A 16,993-nucleotide genomic window follows, 5' to 3' on the forward strand; every position below is an offset into this window, starting at 1 on the left:
CATGGTTTTGATTGGGCAGAGCAGTGCCGCGTGTTGTCCATCGCCGCCCGCTCCACACGTACTCAGGGATATAAGAATAAACATCCCACTCAATGTAAGGTTCGATCATACAAGTATTAATGCACCGGATCCTATCAGAACTCCTAAGTTAAGCGGGCTTGGATGAGAGCTACTAGGATGGGTGACCCTCTGGGAAGTCCTTGTGTTGCACCCATTTCGTGTTTTTCTATTTTTGATTACTTGTTGACAGACGTTTTTCGGCTCCAATCATCTGAATCTTGATCGGGACCAGATAAGAAATGTGAAATCAACGTAGCTCGGACACTGCCGATTTGGACAAATTGTAGCCTAATTTGATTGTAAACGGTCAAATGAACGAGACTCATTCCTCCGCAATGAGCTGGCAAGATTTTAGCCGAATTCCTTCTCTAAGACCCTCTAATTTGCGATTTTCCGCTTCTGTTAAGCTACCGTTTCCTTAAGAAATCCGCTTAGGAAGTTCTAAATTCGATTCCGGTTCCATTTTATCATATCCCAGGCATAATAAGCTTTATATTCGCTATTTTTTTTTCTTTTCTTATTTTTTTTTCTAATTTCTGGGAACATTTAGCGATTTTTGTTGTCGTGAGCCGGTTCTGTGCGGAAGGGTATGACGCAATTTACTCCGGAGACTGTTAACTCATTAAAAACAATTATTTTGACTGTTTTATCCATAATTTACGTAAACGGTCGCGACACGAGAACTTCCAAGGGAGGTCACCCATCCTAGCTCTGCCATCGCGCCAGAACGCTGAACTTCATGGTTCTGATTGGGCGAGAGCAGTGCCGGTTGTTGTCAATCGCCGCCCGCGCCACACGTACTCGAGGGATATAAGAATAAACATCCCACTCAATGTCGGGTGCGATCATACCAGCACTAATACACCAAATCACATCAGAACTCCGAATTTAAGCGTGCTTGGGCGAGAGCATACTAGGATGGTGACCCCCTTGGAAGTCCTCGTGTTGAACCCCTTTTCGTGTTTTTATGTTTTTGATTACTTGTTGACATACTATTTTTGGCTCAAATCATCTGAATCTCGTTCGGGAGCAGAGCTCTGTTTTGACAAAATTGTAGGCTAATTTGATTGTAAACGGGCAAACGGACGAGACTCATTACTACGCAATGAACTGACGAGATTTTAGCCGAATTCCTTCTCTAAGACCCTCTAATTTGCGATTTACAGCTTCTGTTAAGCTTTCGTTTCCTCGAGAAATCCGCTTAGGAAGTTCGAAATTCGATTTCGGTTCAATTTTATCGTATCCGAGGCATAATAATAGCTTTACATTCGCTATTTTCTTCTTCTTATTTTGTTTCTATTTTCTGTGAACATTTAGCAATTTTTGTTGTCGTGAGCCGGTTCGGTGCAGATGACTCCAGAGACGGTTAACTCATTAAAAACAATTATTTCGACTGTTTTAGCTATAATTATGTAAACGGTCGCGACACAAGGACTTCCAAGGGACGTCACCCATCCTAGCTCTGTCATCGCGTCAGAACGCTTAAATTCATGGTTCTGATTGGGCGAGAGCAGTGCCGCGTGTTGACCATCGCCGCCCGCTCCACACGTACTCGAGGGATATAAGAATAAACATCCAACTCAATGTCAGGTGCAATCATACTAGCACTAATGCACCGGATCCCATCAAAACTCCGAAGTTAAGCGTGTTTGGGCGAGACCAGTACTAGGATGGGCGACCCCCTGGGAAGTTCTCGTGTTGCACCTTCTTTCGTGTTTTTCTACTTTCGATTACTTTTTGACAGACGATTTTCGGCTCAAATCATATGAATCTCGATCGGGACCAGATAAGACATGTGAAATCAACGTAGCTCAGGCATTGCCGGAGTTGGACAAAATTGTAGGCTAATTTGATTGCAAACGGGCAAACGAACGGGACTCATTACTCTGCAATGAGATTGCAAGATTTTAGCCGAATTCTTTTTCTAAGACCCTCTATTTTGCGATTTTCCACCTCTGTTAAAGCTTCTTTTTCCTCGACAAATCTGCATAGGAAGTCCTAAATTCGATTCCGGTTCAATTTTATCGTATCCCAGACATAATAATAGCTTTACATTCGCTATTTTCTTATTCTTATTTTTTTTCTATTTTTTGGAAACATTTAGCGATTTTGTTGTCGTGAGCCGGTTCTGTGCGGAGAAGTATGACGCAGATTACTCCGAAAACGGTTAACTTATTAAAAACAATTATTTCAACTGTTTTAGCTAAAATTTTCGTAAACGGTCGCGACACAAGGACTTCCCGGGGAGGTCACCCATCCTAGATCTGCCATCGCGCCAGAACGCTTAACTTCATTGTTCTGATTGGGCGAGAGGTGAGCCGCGTGTTGCCCATTGCCGCCCGCTCCACACGTACTCGAGGGATATAAGAATAAACATCTCACCCAATTTCGGGTGCGATCATACCAGCTCTAATGCACCGGATCCCATCAGAACTTAGAAGTTAAGCGTGCTTGGGCGAGAGCAATACTAGGATGGTTGACCCCGTGGGAAGTCCTCGTGTTGCACCCTTTTTCGTGTTTTTCTATTTTTGATTACTAGTTGACACACGATTTTCGGCTCAAATCATCTGAATCTCGATCGTGACCAGATAAGACATGTGAAATCAACGTAGCTCGGACACTGCCGGATTTGGACAAAATTGTGGCCTAATTTGATTGTAAACGGTTAAACGAACGAGACTCATTACTCCGCAATGAGCTGGCAAGATTTTAGCCGAATTCCTTCTCTAAGACCCTCTAATTTGCGATTTTCCGCTTCTGTTAAGCTTCCGTTTCTCGAGAAATACTCTTAGGAAGTTCCAAATTAGATTACGGTTCCATTTTATCGTATCCCAGGAATAATAATAGCTTTACATTCGCTATTTTCTTCTTCTTATTTTTTTTTCTATTTTCTGGCTACATTTAGCGATTTTTGTTGTCGTGAGCCGGTTCTGCGTGGAAGGGTATGACGCAGATTACTCCGGAGACGGTTAACTAATTAAAAACAATTATTTCGACTGTTTTACCAATAATTTACGTAAACGGTCGCGACACGATGACTTCCCGGGGAGGTCACCCATCCTAGCTCTGCTATCGCGCTAGCACGCTTAACTTCATGGTCCAGATTGGGCTAGAGCAGTGCCGCGTTTTGTCCATCGCCGCCCGCTCCACACGTACTCGAGGGATATAAGAATAAACATCCCACTCAATGTCGGGTGCGATCATACCAGCAATAATGCACCGGATCCCATCAGAACTCCGAAGTTAAGCGTGCTTGGGCGAGAGCAACACTAGGATGGGTGAACCCCTAGAAAGTCCTCGTGTTGCACCCATTTTCGTGTTTTTCTATTTTTGATTACTTGTTGACAGACGATTTTCGGTTCAAATCATCTGAATCTCGATCGGGACCAGATAAAACATGTGAAATCAACGTAGCTCGGGCACTGCCGGATTTGGACAAAATTGTAGCCTAATTTTTTGTAAACGGGCAAACGAACGAGACTCATTACTCCGCAATGAACTGACGAGATTTTAGCCGAATTCCTTCTCTAAGACCCTCTAATTTGCGATTTTCCGCTTCTGTTAAGCTTCTGTTTCATCGAGAAATCCGCTTAGGAAGTCCGAAATTCGATTTCGGTTCCATTTTATCGTATCCCAGGCATTATAGTAGCTTTACATTCGCTATTTTCTTCTTCTTATTTTTTTTCTATTTTCTGGGAACATTTAGCGATTTTTGTTGTAGTGAGACGGTTCTGTGCGGGAGGGTATGACGCAGATTACTCCGGAGACGGTTAACTCATTAAAAACTATTATTTCGACAGTTTAAGCCACAATTTACGTAAACGGTCGTGACATGAGGACTTCCCAGGGAGGTCAACCATCCTAGCACTGCCATCGCACCAGAACGCTTAACTTCATGGTTCTGATTGGGTGGGAGCAGCGCCGCGTGTTGTCCATCGCCGCCCGCTCCACACGTACACGAGGGATATAAGAATATACATCCCACTCAATGACGTGTGCGATCAAACCTGCACTAATGCACCGGATCCCATCAGAACTCCGAAGTTAAGCGTGTTTGGGCGAGTGCAGTACTAGTATGGGTGACTCCCTGGGAAGTCCTCATGTTGCGCCGATTTTTGTTTTTTTTATTTTAGATTACTTGTTGACAGACGATTTTCGGCTCAAATCATCTGAATCTTGATCGGGACCTGATAAGACATGTGAAATCAACGTAGCTCGGGCACTGCCGGATTTGGAAAAAATTGTAGCCCAATTTGATTGTAAACGGGCAAACGAACGAGACTCATTACTCTGCAAAGAGCTGACGAGATTTTAGCCGAATTCCATCTCTAAGACCCTCTAATTTGCGATTCCGCTTATGTAAAGCTTCCGTTTCCACGAGAAATCCGCTTAGGAAGTTCAAAATTCGATTCCGGTTCCATTTTATCATATCCCAGGCATAATAATAGCCTATACATTCGCTATTTTCTTCTTCTTATTTTTTTTCTATTTTCTGAGAACATTTAGCGATTTTTGTTGTCGTGAGCCGGTTCTGTGCAGAAGGGTATGATGCAGATTACTTCGTAGACGGTTAACTCATTAAAAACAATTATTTCGACTGTTTTACCCATAATTTACCTAAACGGTCGCGACACGAGGACTTCCCGGGGAAGTCACCCATCCTAGCTCTACCATCGCGCCAGAACGCTTAATTTCATGGTTCTGATTTGGCGAAATCAGTGCTGCGTGTTGTCCATCGCCACCCGCACCACACTTACTCTAGGGATATAAGAATAAACATCCCACTTAATGTCGGATGCGATCATACCATCACTAATGCACCGGATCCCATCAGAACTCTGAAGTGAAGCGTGCTTGGACGAGAGCAGTACTAGGATTGGTGACCCCCTGGGAAATCCTCGTGTTGCTCTCATTTTCGTGTTTTTCTATTTTTGTTTACTTGTTGACAGACGATTTTCAGCTCAAATCATCTGAATCTCGATCGGTACGAGATAAGACATGTGAAATCAACGTAGCTCGGGCACTGCCGGATTTGGACAAAATTGTAGGCTAATTTGATTGTTAACGGGAAAACGAACGAGACTCATTACTCCGCAATGAGAAGGCGAGATTTTAGCAGAATTCATTCTCTAAGACTCTCTAATTTGCGATTTTCCGCTTCTGTTATGCTTCCGTTTCCTCGAGAAATCCGCTTAGGAAGTTCTAAATTCGATTCATGTTCCATTTTATCGTATCTCAGGCATAATAATAGCTTTACATTCGCTATTTTCTTCTTCTTATTTTTTTTTCTATTTTATGGAAACATTTAGCAATTTTTGTTGTCATGAGCCGGTTCTGTGCGGAACGGTATGACGCAGATTACTTCGGAGACGTTTAACTCATTAAAACAATTATTTCGACTGCTTTAGCCATAATTTCCGTAAACGGTCGCGACACGAGGACTTCTCAGGGAGGTCACCCATCCTAGCCCGCTCCATCGCGCCAGAACGCTTAACATCGTGGTTTTGATTCGGCGAGAGCAGTGCCCGTGTTGACCATCGCCGACTGCTCCACACGTACTCGAGGGATATAAGAATAAACATCCCCTTCAATGTCGGGTGCGATCATACCAGCACTAATGCTCCGGATCCCATTAGAACTCCGAAGTTAAGCGTGCTTGGGCGAGAGCACTACTAGCATGTGTGACCCCATGGGAAGTCCTCGTGTTGCACCCCTTTTCGTGTTTTTCTATTTTTGATTGATTACTTGTTGACGGACGATTTTCGGCTCAAATCAACTGAATCTCGATCGAGACCAGATAAGACATGTGAAATCAACGTAGCTCGGGCAATGCCGGATTTGGACAAAATTTTAGCCTAATTTGATTGTAAACGGGCAAACGAACGAGACTCATTACTCCGCAACGAGGTGGCGAGATTTTAGCCGAATTCCTTCTCTAAGACCCTCTAATTTGCGATTTTCCGCTTCTTTTAAGCTTTCATTTCCTCGAGAAATCCACTTAGGAAGTTCGAAATTCGATTCCGGTTCCATTTTATCGTATCCCAAGCATAATAATAGCTTTACATTCGCTATTTTCTTCTTCATATTTTTTTTTCTATTTTCTGGGAACGTTTAGCGATTTTTTTTGTCGTGAGCCGGTTCTGTACGGAAGGGTATGACGGAGATTACTCCGGAGACAGTTAGTTCATTAAAAACAATTATTTCGACTGTTTTAGCACAGTTTACGTAAACGGTCACGACACGAGGACTGCCCAGGGTGGTCAACCATCCTAGCTCTGCCATCGAGCTAGAACGCTTAACTTAATGGTTCTGATTGGGCGAGAGCAGTGCCGCGTGTTGTCCATCGCCGCCCGCTCCACACGTACTCGAGGGATATAAGAATAAACATCCAACTCAATGTCGGGTGCGATCATACCAGCACTAATGCACCGGATCCCATCAGAACTCCGAAGTTAAGCGTGCTTGGGCGAGAGCAGTACTAGGTTGGGTGACCCCCTTGGAAGTCCTCGTGTGTCACCCCTTTTCGTGTTTTTATATTTTTTATTACTTGTTGACAGACGATTTTCTGCTCAAATCATCTTAATCTCGATCGAGACCAGATAAGACATGTGAAATCAACGTAGCTCGGGCACTGCCGGATTTGGGCAAAATTGTAGGCTAATTTGATTGTAAACGGGCAAACGAACGAGACTCATTTCTCCACAATGAGCTGGCGAGATTTTAGCCGAATTCATTCACTAAGACCCTCTAATTTGCGATTTTTCGCTTCTGTTAAGCTTCTGTTTCCTCGAGAAATCCGCTTAGGAAGTTCGAAATTCGATTCCGGTTCCATTTTATCGTATCTCATGCATAATAATAGCTTTATCTTCGCTATTTTCTTCTTCTTATTTTTTTTCTATTTTCTAGGAACATTTAGCGATTTTTGTTGTCGTGAGCCGGTTATGTGTAGAAGGGTATGACGCAGATTACTCTGGAGACGGTTAAATCATTAAAAACAATTATTTCGAGCTTAACTTCATGGTTCTGATTGGGCGAGAGCAGTGCCGCGTGTTGTCCATCGCCGCCCGCTCCACACGTACTCGAGATATATAAGAATAAAAATCCCAGTCAATGTCGGGTGCGATCATACCAGAACTAATGCACCGGATCCCATCATAACTCCGAAGTTAAGCGTGCTTGGGCGAGAGCAGTACTAGGATGAGTGACTCCCTGGGAAGTCCTCGTGTTGAACACCTTTTCGTGTTTTTCTATTTTTGATTACTTGTTGACAGACGATTTTCGTCTCAAATCATCTGAATCTCGATCGAGACCAGATATGACATGTGAAATCAACATAGCTCGGGCACTGACTCATTACTCCGCAATAAGCGGGGCGAGATTTTAGCCGAATTCCTTCTCTAAGACCCTCTAGTTTGCGATTTTCCCCTTGTTTTAAGCTTTCGTTTCCTCGAGAAATCCGCTTAGGAAGTTCGAAATTCGATTCATGTTCCATTTTATCGTATCACAAGCATAAAAATAGCTTTACATTCGCTATTTTCTTTTTCTTATTTTTTTTTCTATTTTCTGGGAACATTTAGCGATTTTTGTTGTCGTGAGCCGGTTATGTGCGGAAGGGTACGACGCAGATTATTCTGGAGACGGTTAACTCATTAAAAACAATTATTTCGACTATTTTAGCCATAGTTTACGTAAACGATCGCGACACGAGGACTTCCCAGGGAGGTCACCCATTCCAGCTCTGCCATCACGCCAGAACGCTTAACTTCATGGTTCTGATTGGGCGAGATATAAGAATAAAAATCGCACTCAATGTAACTGCCGGATTTTGACAAAATTGTAGCCTAATTTGATTGTAAACGGGCAAACGAACGAGACTCATTACTCCGCATTGAGCTTGCGAGATTTTAGCCGAATTCATTCTCTAAGACCCTCTAATTTGCGATTTTCCGCTTCTGTTAAGCTTCTGTTTACTCGAGAAATCCGCTTAGGTAGTTCGAAATTCGATTCATGTTGCATTTTATCGTATCTTAGATATAAAAATAGCTTTACATTCGCTATTTTTTTCTTCTTATTTTTTTTCCTATTTTCTTGTACACATTTAGCGATTTTTGTTGTCGTGAGCCGGTTCTGTGCGGAAGCGTATGACGCAGATTACTCCGGAGACGGTTAACTCATTAAAAACAATTATTTCGAGCTTAACTTCATGGTTCTGATTGGGCGAGAGCAGTGCCGCGAGTTGTCCATCGCCGCCTGCTCCACACGTACTCGAGAGATATAAGAATAAAAATCCCACCCAATTTCGGGTGCGATAATACCAGAACTAATGCACCGGATCCCATCAGAACACTGAAGTTAAGCGTGCTTGGGCGAGAGCTGTACTAGGATGAGTGACCCCCTGGGAAGTCCTCGTGTTGCATCCCTTTTCGTGTTTTTCTATTTTTGATTACTTGTTGACAGACGATTTTCGGCTCAAATCATCTGAATCTCGATCCAGACCAGATAAGACATGTGAAATCAACGTAGCTCGGGAAGTGCCGGATTTTGACAAAATTGTAGCCTAATTTGATTGTAAATGGGCAAACGAACGAGACTCATTACTCCGCAATGAGCTGGCGAGATTTTAGCCGAATTCCTTCTCTAATACCCTATAATTTGCGATTTTCCGCTTCTGTTAAGCTTCCGTTTCCTCGAGAAATCCGCTTAGGAAGTTCGAAATTCGATTCCTGTTCCATTTTATCGTATCTCAAGCATAATAATAGCTTTACATTCGCTATTTTCTTCTTCTTATTTTTTTTCTATTTTCTGGGAACATTTAGAAATTTTTGTTGTCGTGAGCCGGTTCTGTGCGGAAGAGTATGACGCAGATTACTCCGGAGACGGTTAACTCATTAAAAACAATTATTTCGACAGTTTTAGCCATAATTTACGTAAACGATCGCGACACGAGGACTTCCCAAGGAGGTCACCCATCCTAGCTTTGCCATCGCGCCAGAACGCTAACTTCATGGTTCTGATTGGGCGATAGCAGTGCCGCGTGTTGTCCATCGCCTCTCGCTCCACACGTACTCGAGGGATATAAGAATAAATATCGTTGTCAATGTTGGGTGCAATCATACCAGCACTAATGCACCGGATCCCATCAGAATTCCGAAGTTAAGCGTGCTTGGGCGAGAGTAGTACTAGGATGGGTGACTCCTTGGGAAGTCCTGGTATTGCACCCCTTTTCGTGTTTTTCTTTTTTTTATTACTTGTTGACAGACGATTTTCGACTCAAATCATCTGAATCTCGATCGGGACAAGATAAGACATGTGATATCAACGTAGCTCGGGCACTGCCGGATTTGGACAAAATTGTAGGTTAATTTGATTGTAAACGGGCAAACGAACGAGACTCATTACTCCGCAACAAGGTGACGAGATTTTAGCCGAATTCCTTCTCTAAGACCCTCTAATTCACAATTTTTCGCTTCCCTTAAGCTTGCGTTTCCGCGAGAAATCCGCTTAGGAAGTTCGAAATTCGATTCCGGTTCCATTTTATCGTATCCCTGGCCTAATAATAGCTTTACATTCGCTATTTTCTTCTTCTTATTTTTTTTCTATTTTCTTGGAACATTTAGCAATTTTTGTTGTCGTGAGCCGGTTGTGTGCGGAAGGGTATTACGCAGATTACTCCGGAGACGGTTAACTCATTAAAAACAATTATTTCGACTGTTTTAGCCATAATTTACGTAAATGGTCGCGACACGAGGTTTTCCCAGGGAGGTCAACCATCCTAGCTCTGCCATCGCGCCAGAACGCTTAACTTCATGGTTCTGATTGGGCGAGAGAAGTGCCGCGTGTTGTCAATCGCAGCCCGCTCCATACGTACTCGAGGGATATAAGAATAAACATCCCAGTCAATGTCTGGTGCGATCATACCAGCACTAATGCACCGGATCCCATCAGTACTAGGATGGATGACGCCCTGGGAAGTCCTCGTGTTACACCCCTTTTCATTTTTTCTAATTTTGATTACTTGTTGACAGACGATTTTAGGCTCAAATCATCTGAATCTCGAACGGGACCAGATAAGACATGTGAAATAAAAGCAGGTCGGGCATTGCCGGATTTGAACAAAATTGTAGGCTAATTTGATTGTAAACGGGCAAACGAACGAGACTCGTTACTCCGCAATGAGCTAGCGAGAGTTTAGCCGAATTCTTTCTTTAAGACCCTCTAATTTGCAATTTTCCGCTTCTGTTAAGCTTCCGTTTCCTCGAGAAATCCGCTTAGGAAGTTCGAAATTCGATTCCTGTTCCATTTTATCGTATATCAGGCATAATAATAGGTTTACATTCGCTATTTTCTTCTTCTTATTTTTTTTTCTATTTTCTGGGAACATTTAGCGATTTTTATTGTCGTGAGCCGGTTCTGTGCAGAAGGGTATGACGCAGATTACTCCGGAGACGGTTAACTCATTAAAAACAATTATTTCGAATGTTTTAGCCATAATTTATGTAAACGGTCGCGACACGAGGAATTTCCAGGGAGGTCACCCATCCTAGCTCTGCCATCGCGCCAGAACGCTTATTTTCATGGTTCTGATTGGGCAATAATAGTGCCGTGTGTTGTCCATCGCCGCCCGCTCCACACGTACTCGAGGGATATAAGAATAGACATCCCACACAATGTCGGGTGCGATCATACAAGCACTAATGCACCAGATCCCATCAGAACTCCAAAGTTAAGCATGCTTGGGCGAGAGCAGTACTAGAACGGGTGACCCCCTGGGAAGTCCTCGTGTTGCACCCCTCTTCGTGTTTTTCTATTTTTGATTACTTATTGACAGACGATTTTTGGCTCAAATCTTCTGAATCTCGATCGAAACCATATAAGACATGCGAAATCAACGTATATCGGACTTTGCTGGATTTGGACAAAATTGTAGGCTAATTTGATTGTAAACGGGCAAACGAACGAGACTCAATACTCCGCAACGAGGTGGCGAGTTTTAGCCGAATTCCTTCTCTAAGACCCTCTAATTTGCTATTTTCCATTTCTGTTAAGCTTCTGTTTCCTTGAGAAATCCGCTTAGTGAGTTCATAATTCGATTCCGGTTCCATTTTATCGTATCCCACTCAATGTCGGGTGCGATCATACCAGCACTAATGCACTGGATCTCAGCAGAACTCCGAAGTTAGGCGTGCTTGGGCGAGAGCAGTACTAGGATGGGTGACCCCCTAGGAAGTCCTCTTGTTGCACCTATTTTTCGTGTTTTTCTATTTTTGATTACTTGTTGACAGACGATTTTTCATTTCAAATTATCTGAATCTCGATCGGGACCAGATAAGACATGGGAAATAAACGTAGCTCGGGCACTGCCGGAATTGGACAAAATTGTAGGCTAATTTTATTGTAAACGGGCAAAAGAACGAGACTTATTACTCCGCAACGAGGTGGCGAGATTTTAGCCTAATTCCATCTCTAAGTCCCTCTAATTTGAGATTTTCTGCTTCTGTTAAGTTTCCGTTTTCTCGAGAAATCCGCTTAGAAAGTTCAAAATTCGATTCTGGTTTCATTTTATCGTATCTCATGCATAATAATAGCTTTACATTCGCTATTTTCCTATTCTTATTTTTTTCTATTTTTTAGTAACATTTAGCAATTTTTGTTGTCGTGAGCCGGTTCTGTGTAGTAGGGTATGACGCAGATTACTTCGGAGACGGTTAACTCATTAAAAACAATAATTTCGACTGTTTTAGCCCTAATTTACGTAAACGGTCCAGACACGAGGACTTCCAAGGGAGGTCACCCATCTTAGCTCTGCCGTCGCGCCAGAACGCTTAACTTCATAGTTATGATTGGGCGAGAGCAGTGCCGCGTGTTGTCCATCGCCGCCCGCTCCACACGTACTCGAGGGATATAAGAATAAACATCCCACTCAATGTCAGGTGCGATCATACCAGCACTAATGCACCAGATCCCATCAGAACTCCGAAGTTAAGCGTGCTTGGGCGAGAGCAGTACTAGGATGGGTGACTCCCTGTGAAGCCCTATTGTTGCACCCTTTTTCGTGCCCTTTTCGTGTTTTTCTATTTTTGATTACTTGTGGACAGACGATTTGGGCTCAAATCATCTGAATCTCGATCGGGACCAGATAAAACTTCTGAAATCAGCGTAGCTCGGGCTATGCCGGATTTTGACAAAATTGTAGGCTAATTTGATTGTAAACGGGCAAACGAACGAGACTCATTGCTCCGCAATGAGCTGGTGAGATTTTAGTTGAATTTTTTCTCTAGGACCCTCTAATTTGCGATTTTCCGCTTCTTTTAAGCTTCTGTTTCCTTGAGAAATCAGCTTAGGAAGTTCGAAATTCGATTACTGTTCCATTTTATCGTATCCCAATTATAATAATATCTTTAAATTCGCTATTTTCTTCTTCCTATTTTTTTTTTCTATTTTCTGGGAACATTTAGCGATTTTTGTTGTCGTGAGCCGGTTCTGTGCGGAAGGGTATGACGCATATTACTCCGGAGACGGTTAACTCATTAAAAACAATTATTTCGACTGTTTTAGCGATAATTTAAGTAAACGGTCGCGACACGAGGTCTTCCCAAAGAGGTCACCCATCCTAGCTCTTCCGTCGCGCCAGAACGCTTAACTTCATCGTTCTAATTGGGCGAGAGCAGTGCCACGTGTTTTCCATCGCCGCCCGCTCCACACGTACTCGAGAGATATAAGAATAAACATCCCACTCAATGTCGGATGCGATCATACTAGCATTAATGCACTGGATCCCATCAGAACTCCGAAGTTAAGCGTGCTTGGGCGATAGCAGTACTAGGATGGGTGACCCGACCCCCTAGGAAGTCCTCGTGTTGCACCCCTTTTCGTGTTTTTTTATTTTTGATTACTTGTTGACAGACGATTTTCGGCTCAAATCATCAGAATCTCGGTCGGGACCAGATAAGACATGTGAAATCAACGTAGCTTGGGCACTGCCGGATTTTGACAAAATTGTGGCCTAATTTGATTGTAGACGGGCAAACGAACGAGACTCATTCCTTCGCAATGAGCTGGCGAGATTTTAGCCGAATTCCTTCTCTAAGACCCTCTAATTTGCGATTTTCCGCTTCTGTTAAGCTTCCGTTTCCTCGAGAAATCCGCTTAGGAAGTTCGAAATTAAATTCCGGTTCCATTTTATCTTATCTCAAGCATAATAATAGCTTTACATTCGTTATTTTCTTATTCTTAATTTTTTTCTATTTTCTGTGAACATTTAGCGATTTTTGTTGTCGTGAGCCGGTTCTGTGCGGAAGGGTATGACGCAGATTACTCCGGAGACGGTTAACTCATTAAAAACAATTATTTCGACTGTTTTAGCCATAATTTACATAAACAATCGCGACACGAGGACTGCCCACGAGGACGCCAGAACGCTTAACTTCATGGTTCTGATTGGGCGAGAGAAGTGCCGCGTGTTGTCCATCGCCGCCCGCTCCACACGTACTCGAGGGATATAAGAATACACATCCCACTCAATGTCGGGTGCGATCATACCAGCACTAATGCACTAAGAGATCATACGAGCCTCATTACTCCGCAACGAGCTGGCGAGATTTTAGCCGAATTCATTCTATAAGACCCTCTAATTTGCGATTTTCCGATTCTGTTAATCTTCCGTTTCCTTGAGAAATCTTCTAAGAAAGTTTGAAATTCGATTTCGGTTCCATTTTATAGTATACCAAGCATAATAATAGCTTTACATTCGCTATTTTCTTTTTCTTATTTTTTTCTATTTTCTGGGAACATTTAGCGATTTTTATTGTCGTGAGCCGGTTCTGTGCAGAAGGATATGACGAAGATTACTCCGGAAATGGTTAACTCATTAAAAACAATTATTTCGAATGTTTTAGCCATAATTTACGTAAACGGTCGCGACACGAGGACTGCCCAGGGAGGTCACCAATCCTAGCTCTGCCATCGCGCCAGAAGGCTTAACTTCATGGTTTTTATTGGGCGAGAGCAGTACCGCGTGTTGTCCATCGCCGCCTGCTCCACACGTACTCGAGGGATATAAGAATAAAAATCCCACTCAATGTCGGGTGCGATCATACCAGCACTAATGCACCAGATCCCATCAGAACTCCGAAGTTAAGTATGCTTGGGCGAGAGCAGTACTATTTTTGGTTTCTTGTTGACATACGATTTTTGGCTCAAATCATCTGAATCTCGATCAGGACCAGATAAGACATGTGAAATTAACGTAGCTCGGGCACTGCCAGATTTGAACAAAATTGTAGCCTAATTTGATTGTAAACGGGCGAACGAACGAGACTCATTACTCCGCGATGATTTGAAAAGATTTCACCCGAATTTCTTCTCTAAGACACTCTAATTTGAGATTTTTCGCTTCTGTTAAGATTCCGTTTCCTCGAGAAATCCGCTAAGGAAGTTTGAAATTCGATTCTGGTTCCATTTTATCGTATCTCAGGCATAATAATGGCTTTACATTCGCTATTTTCTTATTCTTATTTTTTTTTCTATTTTCTGGGAACATTTAGCGATTTTTGTTGTCGTGAGCCGGTACTGTGCGGAAGGGTATAACGCAGATTACTCTGAAGACGGTTAACTCATTAAAAACAATTATTTCGACTGTTTTATCTATAATTGACGTAAACGGTCGCGACACGAGGACTTCCCAGGGAGGTCACCCAACCTAGCTCTTCCATCGCGCTAGAACGCTTAACTTCATTGTTCTGATTGGGCGAGAGCAGTGCCGCGTGTTGTCCATCGCCGCCCGCTCCACACGTACTCGAGGGATATAAGAATAAAAATACCACTTAATGTCGGGTGCGATCATACCAGCACTAATGCACCGGATCCCATCAGAACTCCAAAGTTAAGCATGCTTGGGCGAGAGCAGTACTAGAATGGGTGACCCCCTTGGAAGTTCTAGTGTTGCACCCCTTTTCGTGTTTTTCTATTTTTGATTACTTGTTGACAGAAAATTTTCGGCTCAAATCATCTGAATCTCGATCGGGACCACATGGGAAATAAACGTAGCTCGGGCTATGCCGGATTTGGAAAAATTGTAGGATAATTTGATTGTAAACGGGCAAACGAACGAGACTCATTACTCCGCAATGAGCTGACGAGATTTTAGCCGAATTCCTTCTCTAAGACCCTCTAATTTGCGATTTTCCGCTTCTGTTAAACTTCTGTTTCCTCGAGAAATCCGCTTAGGAAGTCCGAAATTCGATTCCGGTTTCATTTTATCGTATCCCAGGCATAATAATAGCTTTACATTCGCTATTTTCTTCTTCTTAATTTTTTTTCTATTTTCTGGGAAGATTTAACGATTTTTGTTGTCCTGAGCCGGTTCTATGCGGAAGGGTATGACGCAGATTACTCCGGAGACGATTAACTCAATAAAAACAAATATTTCGACTGTTTTAGCCATAATTTACGTAAACGATCGCGACACGAGGATTTACCAGGGAGTGTCACCATCTTAGCTCTTCCATCGCGCCAGAACGCTTAACTCAATGGTTCTGATTGGGCGAGAGCAGTGGCGAGTGTTGTCCATCGCCGTCTGCTCCTACGTACTCGATGGATATAGGAATAAACATCACACTCAATGTCAAGTGCGATCATACCAGCACTAATGCACCGAATCCCATCAGAACTGCGAAGTTAAGCGTGCTTGGGCGAGAGCAGTACTAGGATGGGTGACCACGTGGGAAGTCCTCGTGTTGCACCCCTTTTCGTGTTTTTCTATTTTTGATTACTTGTTGACAGACGATTTTCGGCTCAAATCATCTGAATCTCGATCGGGACCAAATAAGACATGTGAAATCAACGTAGCTCGGGCACTGCCGGATTTTGACAAAATTGTAACCAAATTTGATTGTTCCGCAATGAGCTGGCGAGATTTTAGCCGAATTCCGTTTCCTCGAGAAATCCGTTTAGGAAGTTCGAAATTCGATTTCGGTTCCATTTTATCTTATCTCAGGCATAATAATAGCTTTACATTCGTTATTTTCTTATTCATAATTTTTTTCTATTTTCTGGGAACATTTAGCAATTTTTGTTGTCGTGAGCCGGTTCTGTGCGTAAGGGTATGACGCAGATTACTCCGGAGACGGTTAACTCATTAAAAACAATTATTTCGACTGTTTTATCCATAATTTACGTAAACGGTCGCGACACGAGGACTTTCGAGGGAGGTCACCCATCCTAGCTCTGCCATCGTGCCAGAACGCTTAACTTCATGGTTCTGATTGGCCGAGAGAAGTGCCACGTGTGGTCCATCGCCGTCCGCTCCACACGTACTCGAGGGATATAAGAATAACAATCCCACTAAATTTCGAGTGCGATTATACCAGCAATAATGCACCGGATCCCATCAGAACACCGAAGTTAAGCGTGCTTGGGCGAGAGCAGTACTAGGGTGGGTGACCCCCTTGGAAGTCCTCGTGTTGCACCCATTTTCGTGTTTTTCTATTTTTGATTACTTGTTGACAGACGATTTTTGGCTCAAATCATCTGAATCTCGATCGGGACCAGATAAGACATGTGAAATCAACGTAGATCGGGCACTGCCGGATTTGGACAAAATTGTAGGCTAATTTGATTGTAAACGGGCAAACGAACGAGACTCAACACTCCGCAACGAGGTGGCGAGATTTTAGCCTAATTCCTTCTCTAAGACCCTCTAATTTGAGATTTTCAGCTTCTGCTAGGCTTCCGTTTCCTCGAGAAATCCACTTAGGAAGTTCGAAATTCGATTCCAGATCCATTTTATCGTATCTCATGCATAATAATAGCTTTACATTCGCTATTTTCTTCTTCTTATTTTTTTCTATTTTCTGGGAACATTTAGCAATTTTTATTGTCGTGAGCCGGTTCTGTGCGGAAGTGTATGATACACATTAGTCTGGAGACGGTTAAC

The 16,993-nt window shown here is 43.0% G+C and overlaps 14 non-coding genes and 5 pseudogenes across 14 annotated transcripts; all 19 read left to right on the forward strand.

Annotated features, from left to right (window-relative positions):
- Window positions 1-97: 97 nt before the first annotated feature.
- Window positions 98-214, forward strand: LOC142512839 (5S ribosomal RNA; annotated as a pseudogene).
- A 683-nt stretch (window positions 215-897) lies between these two features.
- LOC142512495 (5S ribosomal RNA) lies at window positions 898-1,014 on the forward strand (annotated as a pseudogene).
- A 634-nt stretch (window positions 1,015-1,648) lies between these two features.
- Window positions 1,649-1,767, forward strand: LOC142516042 (5S ribosomal RNA). Its single transcript, XR_012811857.1, has one exon. It is a non-coding gene; the product is annotated as a 5S ribosomal RNA (ribosomal RNA).
- Window positions 1,768-2,450: 683 nt separating this feature from the next.
- Window positions 2,451-2,569, forward strand: LOC142507396 (5S ribosomal RNA). Its single transcript, XR_012805655.1, has one exon. It is a non-coding gene; the product is annotated as a 5S ribosomal RNA (ribosomal RNA).
- Window positions 2,570-3,252: 683 nt separating this feature from the next.
- Window positions 3,253-3,371, forward strand: LOC142510343 (5S ribosomal RNA). The gene has a single exon (XR_012808461.1). It is a non-coding gene; the product is annotated as a 5S ribosomal RNA (ribosomal RNA).
- A 682-nt stretch (window positions 3,372-4,053) lies between these two features.
- On the forward strand, window positions 4,054-4,172 carry LOC142510789 (5S ribosomal RNA; annotated as a pseudogene).
- Window positions 4,173-4,853: 681 nt separating this feature from the next.
- LOC142510426 (5S ribosomal RNA) lies at window positions 4,854-4,972 on the forward strand. The gene has a single exon (XR_012808537.1). It is a non-coding gene; the product is annotated as a 5S ribosomal RNA (ribosomal RNA).
- Window positions 4,973-5,655: 683 nt separating this feature from the next.
- LOC142517117 (5S ribosomal RNA) lies at window positions 5,656-5,774 on the forward strand. Its single transcript, XR_012812877.1, has one exon. It is a non-coding gene; the product is annotated as a 5S ribosomal RNA (ribosomal RNA).
- A 687-nt stretch (window positions 5,775-6,461) lies between these two features.
- LOC142515860 (5S ribosomal RNA) lies at window positions 6,462-6,580 on the forward strand. The gene has a single exon (XR_012811681.1). It is a non-coding gene; the product is annotated as a 5S ribosomal RNA (ribosomal RNA).
- Window positions 6,581-7,175: 595 nt separating this feature from the next.
- LOC142510857 (5S ribosomal RNA) lies at window positions 7,176-7,294 on the forward strand (annotated as a pseudogene).
- Window positions 7,295-8,361: 1,067 nt separating this feature from the next.
- Window positions 8,362-8,480, forward strand: LOC142509117 (5S ribosomal RNA). The gene has a single exon (XR_012807305.1). It is a non-coding gene; the product is annotated as a 5S ribosomal RNA (ribosomal RNA).
- A 682-nt stretch (window positions 8,481-9,162) lies between these two features.
- On the forward strand, window positions 9,163-9,281 carry LOC142514232 (5S ribosomal RNA). The gene has a single exon (XR_012810136.1). It is a non-coding gene; the product is annotated as a 5S ribosomal RNA (ribosomal RNA).
- Window positions 9,282-10,732: 1,451 nt separating this feature from the next.
- Window positions 10,733-10,851, forward strand: LOC142507735 (5S ribosomal RNA). The gene has a single exon (XR_012805983.1). It is a non-coding gene; the product is annotated as a 5S ribosomal RNA (ribosomal RNA).
- Window positions 10,852-11,185: 334 nt separating this feature from the next.
- On the forward strand, window positions 11,186-11,304 carry LOC142509747 (5S ribosomal RNA). Its single transcript, XR_012807904.1, has one exon. It is a non-coding gene; the product is annotated as a 5S ribosomal RNA (ribosomal RNA).
- A 684-nt stretch (window positions 11,305-11,988) lies between these two features.
- Window positions 11,989-12,107, forward strand: LOC142508212 (5S ribosomal RNA). Its single transcript, XR_012806437.1, has one exon. It is a non-coding gene; the product is annotated as a 5S ribosomal RNA (ribosomal RNA).
- A 695-nt stretch (window positions 12,108-12,802) lies between these two features.
- On the forward strand, window positions 12,803-12,926 carry LOC142510745 (5S ribosomal RNA; annotated as a pseudogene).
- A 1,964-nt stretch (window positions 12,927-14,890) lies between these two features.
- LOC142516193 (5S ribosomal RNA) lies at window positions 14,891-15,009 on the forward strand. The gene has a single exon (XR_012812000.1). It is a non-coding gene; the product is annotated as a 5S ribosomal RNA (ribosomal RNA).
- A 675-nt stretch (window positions 15,010-15,684) lies between these two features.
- LOC142515301 (5S ribosomal RNA) lies at window positions 15,685-15,803 on the forward strand. The gene has a single exon (XR_012811154.1). It is a non-coding gene; the product is annotated as a 5S ribosomal RNA (ribosomal RNA).
- A 607-nt stretch (window positions 15,804-16,410) lies between these two features.
- On the forward strand, window positions 16,411-16,529 carry LOC142507081 (5S ribosomal RNA). Its single transcript, XR_012805346.1, has one exon. It is a non-coding gene; the product is annotated as a 5S ribosomal RNA (ribosomal RNA).
- The last annotated feature ends 464 nt before the right edge of the window (window positions 16,530-16,993 follow it).

This window comes from Primulina tabacum, chromosome 10, assembly GCF_025594145.1.
Source record: "Primulina tabacum isolate GXHZ01 chromosome 10, ASM2559414v2, whole genome shotgun sequence".
NCBI lineage: Eukaryota > Viridiplantae > Streptophyta > Magnoliopsida > Lamiales > Gesneriaceae > Primulina > Primulina tabacum.